This window comes from Haliaeetus albicilla, chromosome 2 (assembly GCF_947461875.1).
Source record: "Haliaeetus albicilla chromosome 2, bHalAlb1.1, whole genome shotgun sequence".
NCBI lineage: Eukaryota > Metazoa > Chordata > Aves > Accipitriformes > Accipitridae > Haliaeetus > Haliaeetus albicilla.
Window position 1 is genome coordinate 33,781,545 of NC_091484.1, and position 6,000 is coordinate 33,787,544.

At 46.7% G+C, this 6,000-nt stretch overlaps 1 long non-coding RNA gene across 2 annotated transcripts; it reads left to right on the forward strand.

Moving 5' to 3' along the window:
* Positions 1-60: 60 nt before the first annotated feature.
* On the forward strand, positions 61-4,195 carry LOC138688177 (uncharacterized). Of its 2 annotated transcripts, XR_011327229.1 has the most exons (3): positions 61-1,450; positions 2,731-2,883; positions 3,992-4,195. It is a non-coding gene; the product is annotated as an uncharacterized lncRNA (long non-coding RNA). The 2 variants fall into 2 exon arrangements; XR_011327227.1 differs by having other exon boundaries at positions 61-2,883.
* Positions 4,196-6,000: the final 1,805 nt, after the last annotated feature.

A 6,000-nucleotide genomic window follows, 5' to 3' on the forward strand; every position in this document is an offset into this window, starting at 1 on the left:
GGCGCGCATGGCGCGCATGTCACGCGGGCTCGTGACGGGGAGCGTGCCTCCGGTCCGGGCGGCGGGAAGCGGGCTGCCGCGCGGCCTAGGCGCCGCGTGAGGCGCAGCGGGCGTGTTCAAGGGTGCGTTAGCCGTGGCGGGGAGCGGGGGCGACGCCCGTTGCCGCGCGTCCGCCGCCTCCTGTGGGGCGTCCGCCGTGGGGAGGAGCGCGCCGTCAGCGAGCAGAGCCCGCAGCCCCTCGTACCGAACCGGCGGGGGCGGTGCACCCCCCTGCTAGTCGTTCAGGCCCGTGCGTTTTGCTCGCGAGCCACCCGGCCGCCTCCGAGGGAAACGTAAACGGTGGCGAATTGTAAACGTATTCCGAACCTGTGCGGCTTTTCCCCGCGGGGAGCGGTCGGAGCAGAGTAAGCTGGGAACGTACGAGAGTAAAAGGCGAGAAGGTGCTGGCGTGCAGGCGGGGGAGCTGCAGACCCACGCACAGGGGCGGCTCCTCTCCTTCCCCACGCAGTGCTCGAATGAGACGGGAGGAGGCCTAGTCGCTAGCTACCCCTAAGCAAAAGCTGCTGAAGATATATATATGCATATACATTATATATACGTATAATGCAGCAAAACAGCCACGGAAGGCTGTAACTGGCAATAGCGTAACAATTAATGGTGAGGCACCGTTCATTAGTGCTGTTATGGCAGCCCTCGGCCCGCGTCGGCTTCCTGAGCAGGGGCAGCTCGTGCAGGATTCGGCGCGGGGACCCTGGCAGCACAGTGCCCGGCCTCTCTGGGCATACCCTCGCCCACGAAATACAGAGGGGAAAGCAGCAAGAGGGTGAAGCAGCTCCGTCCCTAAGTGACGTGTGCGGTGTGCCATTTGGATCCCTGCTTTAGTTTTCCCAAGTCAGGTGTGGGCAAAGTCAGATTCATCATAAAACACATGAAGTGGTAAACGTGGTTCTGATCCTTCCTGACTAGCAGTTTTCCATTTTTAGGGATTTTTTTCTTATGTAGGAATAAATATTTTAGGGTGAGAGGGAACGACCATGTTCACCTGTTACATAGGTCATAGGATTATATCGTGAGACTTCCTCACTCCTTACAACAACTAGTAGCCGAACATATCTTTTGAAAATCTGCTTCTGGTATATGCCTTTAGTCCCCTTTCCCTAAAGGAATGTAAACTCCACGAGAAGTGTCTCTTCTTCCTCTTTCAGCAGCTTCTGGACCGTTGGCTAATTTCAACCAGAAAGCAAGAGGTTTCAAAGATAACTAAGTTTCTGCTGGTCTCAAGAAAAGTGGCAGAGATGGCTGTGAGGTGGCGGGGATCCCACGGGAGAGGCTTCTGGAAGGGCCCCTAAAGTCCCAGGGAACAAGCCTGTGAGAGGGCAGGTTTTCCAGGCAGTGGTGTGTGTTGCGCTACCCGTTCAGGTTTGCTGTGAGCTGCCTCTTGTGAGCCAAGGTGGACATTTCTTTCTAAACAGAAAAATGTTATGTAGGAATTGTAGTGAAGCATGTAGTAGTTGTTACTTTTTAATATCAAAACAACCTTCTAAAAAAACCCCAACCAGCCTTTCATAACACTTTTTAAATTGTTGAAACTTCTGACATTCTGCACAAAAATTGCCATTTTTTTCTCAACACTCAGAGTTTCAGCAACAATTGTGCTGATTTTTCATTCTAAAAGCATGTATATCTTGAACAAGGAGAAACAGTTTTCTCCTGAAACTTGTCTTTTGTCATGCTATTCAAATCACAACTTAAATGTTACAAAGTCAGATGATTGATAAATGAGGAGACCAAGTCCCTAATCTCATGGCTGGGTTTGTGCATGTGAAAGCCTTCGTTAGCAAGGGCAGTTAGCAAAATTACAGTCAAATTCATGGAAGGACACTCAGGTTAAAACACTGCCACTTGCAATTTTAAGTATTTAATCCCTCAAAAAGGCATTTTCAAATTAAAGTCTGTTGAGGTTTCCATTTTTTTATAGTCTATACTGAATACCAAGCCTATTCTGTGACCAGGGAGCAGTAGCCAGTATTTCCAGGAGCGTGGTTTCGGTGTGCATGGTATAAGTTGATCTTGCTTATTCTAGATATAGCATGATGCTAATTCAAATTCTGTTGAGGTAAAACCTAGATTTATGGTGTTTAGATTAATTTTTAATTGAACTGAGTCCATCAATTTGCACTTCTGAAGCCCATTTCTTCCGCAGAACGGCCCACGGCAATTTAGAAACAGCACATGGAGCCTCTCAACTATTCATGAGGGTGATAGACGTGAGAGCTGAATTGGAAGGGCTGACACTGCCAGTGTGGGTCAGAGTCACAGTAAGCTTTGGCTTCAAACTATCTAGAAAATATAAACTTCTATTCACAACAGCTTTTATTAAGCCCTTTTTTATTAAAGCCTTTATTAAAACTATAACTGATAGAGCACCCAAATGTGCACTGTGTGCTCTGAGCCAGCGGGCAGTGAGATGGCCAATATCTACTGCAGAGCACCGAACAGCTCATAGAAATGAGGCCACCTGAGTCTACAGAGCACGCAAAGCACACTTTAAAGAGGGAGTGTTAACTCTGAAGCCTACTGTCAGAAAAAAAAAAAGGCTTTCATTGCTAAAAAAATGCAAAGGCCAGTGTTCATGCTCATTAGGAATCAGCCTCTGAATTGTCTGTAGCTTCTTACCATAGCACTGTGAGGTGGCACAGTTTAGATTGCTCTTTATTTTCATACTCTCAGGCCTGAGATGGAAGAAGAATACTTCTGCCATGAGCCAGAAAAGGGACAGAAAGCCCTGGGTAGGTCTGCTGAGGCTTGCTGCAAGTATGACCCTTGGAGGGGCCCCAGTCTGAGTCTCCCTGGTGCCATCAGCGCAGCGTGGCCAGTCTGATGGTGAGGCAGCACAGGAGGGAAGTGAGTTTGGTTTGGAGGGAAAGCTTTGCATGTCTTTCTGCTGACATATGTCCAAATCATGGCCAAATGGCTGTATGTGCATAGGAAAATACTTGGGCACTATGGGCAGATCTTGCTTTGAAACCAAGTTTCCAACTGAAAAAAGAGGGAGGAGGATGGGAGGACCTTTCCTGTAGCAATTTGAGTAGAAACCTGCTGGGCTTTGGTGGTGCTACTACCTTTCAGGCTTCTGCTGGTTCATGACCTTTTCAGGTGGAAATTAACTCTCCTGGAGAGGAGGGTGTTAAATGAAACCCTGGGTTTTTTTGAAGTTAAATTAGTTTGGGAGTCTAAAGCTATCTCCAGAGCAGCTGACATGAGACCTGTGTTAACCTGTTTGAAGCCCCAAACAATTTGGAGGCATTGTTTCCCCTTGGATATAACTACAAAACCTGCGCAGAGTAAGCAGTCAGGAGTATGCCTCCTGTTTGGGAGCTTCCCAAACATGGGGGAAAGCTCTGGATATCCACAGCTATTTGTGCATTGTCTATGGAGGAGATCAACAGGGTTATTTATGCAAAGAAAGCTGGAATTTATTTCCATCAGATTTTTATCCCTAGATGCAATATATTCCTGAGCATATCCTACTTAGGTTTTTGGGGGGGGGGGACAGGGAGGAAACTAGGAAAAAATAAGATATGGTGGGATAAGTTAAACCTGCTGGAATGTCTGCCAGTCACTCAGTGTGCCTCCCCATCGCTCCCTCTCTGCCCCATAGTTGTCGCAGCATGAGCTTTAATTGATATTGAAGAAAAAAAAAAGAGCCTGGAGGAATAACAAGGGCAACTGATGCAAATGAACCATGTGTGCAGTCCTCCCCACAGCTTTTCTCTCCTCCTTGAGGAGCCTTAGTAGGCTGTGCTCTGCAATTAGTATTTCAATGAAATGATACCTTTTTTGCTGCAAGATGGTTACAGCTGGTGGTAGCTTCTTAATACAGTGTGCAAGGTCTGGGGGTCTGCAGAGATTTCATGTTCATGCAAATGAATGCAAATGATTTTACAAGGTGTCATGATGTTGCTGTGCTTGTTCCTTCCCTATAAAACAGGGACCACGATGTCCTGCAGAAACCCAGCCTCCTTCCCTGCCCTGCCTGACAGAATAGCCACTGACCCACAGGGCTTGTAACCCCACTGACCAGGAGGAATATCCATCGTTCATTTTGCAATTCTGTTTTTACGTGTTTCCACAAATAGTATGTGCCATCATTTAGGAGACGTGAACTATTAAAGTGGCTGTGTCTGTGCGTGTATCCACCTGCCTTTTTTTTTTGTTCTGGCCAATGCCAAAGTGAGTTTTGGGCCCTTCCTGAGGCATCCCGGGGCTCTCCCTGGCTGCTGCACACTCAGTGTGGTCCTGAGATGTCACTGCATGGTCAGTGCCATTTGGGGTGGAGGAAGGGGCAAAGGGAAAGGACAGCCATATGAATCCCCCCTCCAGATCAGATATGGGAAGGAGGAGGGTATGTATCTATGTCTTGCTTTTAGGGTGTGTATCAGTGCTTTGCTTTTGCTTGTACCTCCTGGAGCCCAGGTCTGTAGAGACAGACTGTGACGAGCTTCTTACTGTCTGAGCTCCTTCTAACTCTTGGAGGGACAAAATGTATGGGATCTATTTAAAAACAAATGCTAAAAATTTGATGTGCATGAAATCTGGACCCAAGAAAAGTGGGAGAGAGCTTTTGCAAACAGATTCTGGTGCACACAGTCCTGGCATGCAGCTGGCTCTAGTCGCTTTGGCTTGTGAGGGCGTCTGCTCTGCTCACAGACCTACAGGTACTTGCAGGTGTGACTTCAGCAACTGGTTTGAAACTCTTGCCAAATATTACGTCAGTTTTCAAAGGAAGAATGCTGGGTTGTACTGCACAGGCTGTAGCTCGGCCCCAATTTTTTATCTTGTATATGAATGTACAGTGGGACCAACTTAATGTGGAATTTCTGCTCATCTTTGTGTAAGTACATTCAAAATCTGGCTTCTTTCCTATGACCTAGAGTTTTACTTCCCTCATTGTAAAGCTCTTCTGAATGATAGCAATTCTCTAGTGATACAAAGCGAATGGTTACAGGAGATTTTGTCACAGTAGTTTCCCTCATTACTGAAATCTCTTAGTTTGCTGTGTCAAGAGGATTTTGTCAGTGTGATGTTTCTGTGGCCTGTTGTCTCAGGGTGCATTAGCATCTACCACCACAGAAGTGATTGCTCCTTTCAGAGGATCAGTTTGTCTTACTGGCCGCCTCTGGCAGGGACTTGTGTCTCACCAGACACTAAGCAGGTTGTCTCTCAAGGCTGTTGAGTACTTGAGAATTTTTTTCCCCCATGAAAGTTATGACTATTGAATGTAGACTGGCAGATGAAAGGGCTGTATCCTGCTGTCCTTAGGCAGCTCTGCTATTTAGTGTCAATTTTACAATTTATTTCTGATTTTTTATTATATTTAATATTTATTATTATTTACAGTTTAATGTTAATTTTCTTTCTTCCCATCCTTTTACCTTCTGCAGGCTGGGAGCACTCTTTTTTTTTCCCTCCTTTTATTCTCTTTCAGCGTGGGTAAACTATCAAATAAATTCAGTTCTGGATGGTATTTTCCAGTCCTGTATTAACCCTCTGGCTTCACATTTGAACCCTGCAGTGTATTTCACACGAAGTAGGTTGGTACTTCTTTAGCACTGCCCTGTCTGTAACCATTTCTGTGCTACTAACTTTCAGCCTGCAGAAGACATCATGTAGCTCCAGCCACCATGCAGGAACATGCCTCGTTCTTTCCCAGAAGCAGCATCATTGCCCTTCTTGAGCTCTGAAGGCAGCCATGGCCTGGGAGGTGTTGGGATGGAGAAAGGCAGTAGCATTTCCCTGTTCGCATGAGCAGTGCTAGAACTGTTGCAGAAGCATGTGACATGGATGCCAAAACAGGCCCTGGTTGTACCGCTCCTCCTAGTTCTGAACAGACCTTGCAAAACACGGTACAAATCCACACTGAGTGATTCTGAGCAGAAATGCTGTAGTGATTACCGGTAAATTTAATTCAATCTCTCCATGAGGCTGGTGGCCTGTGTG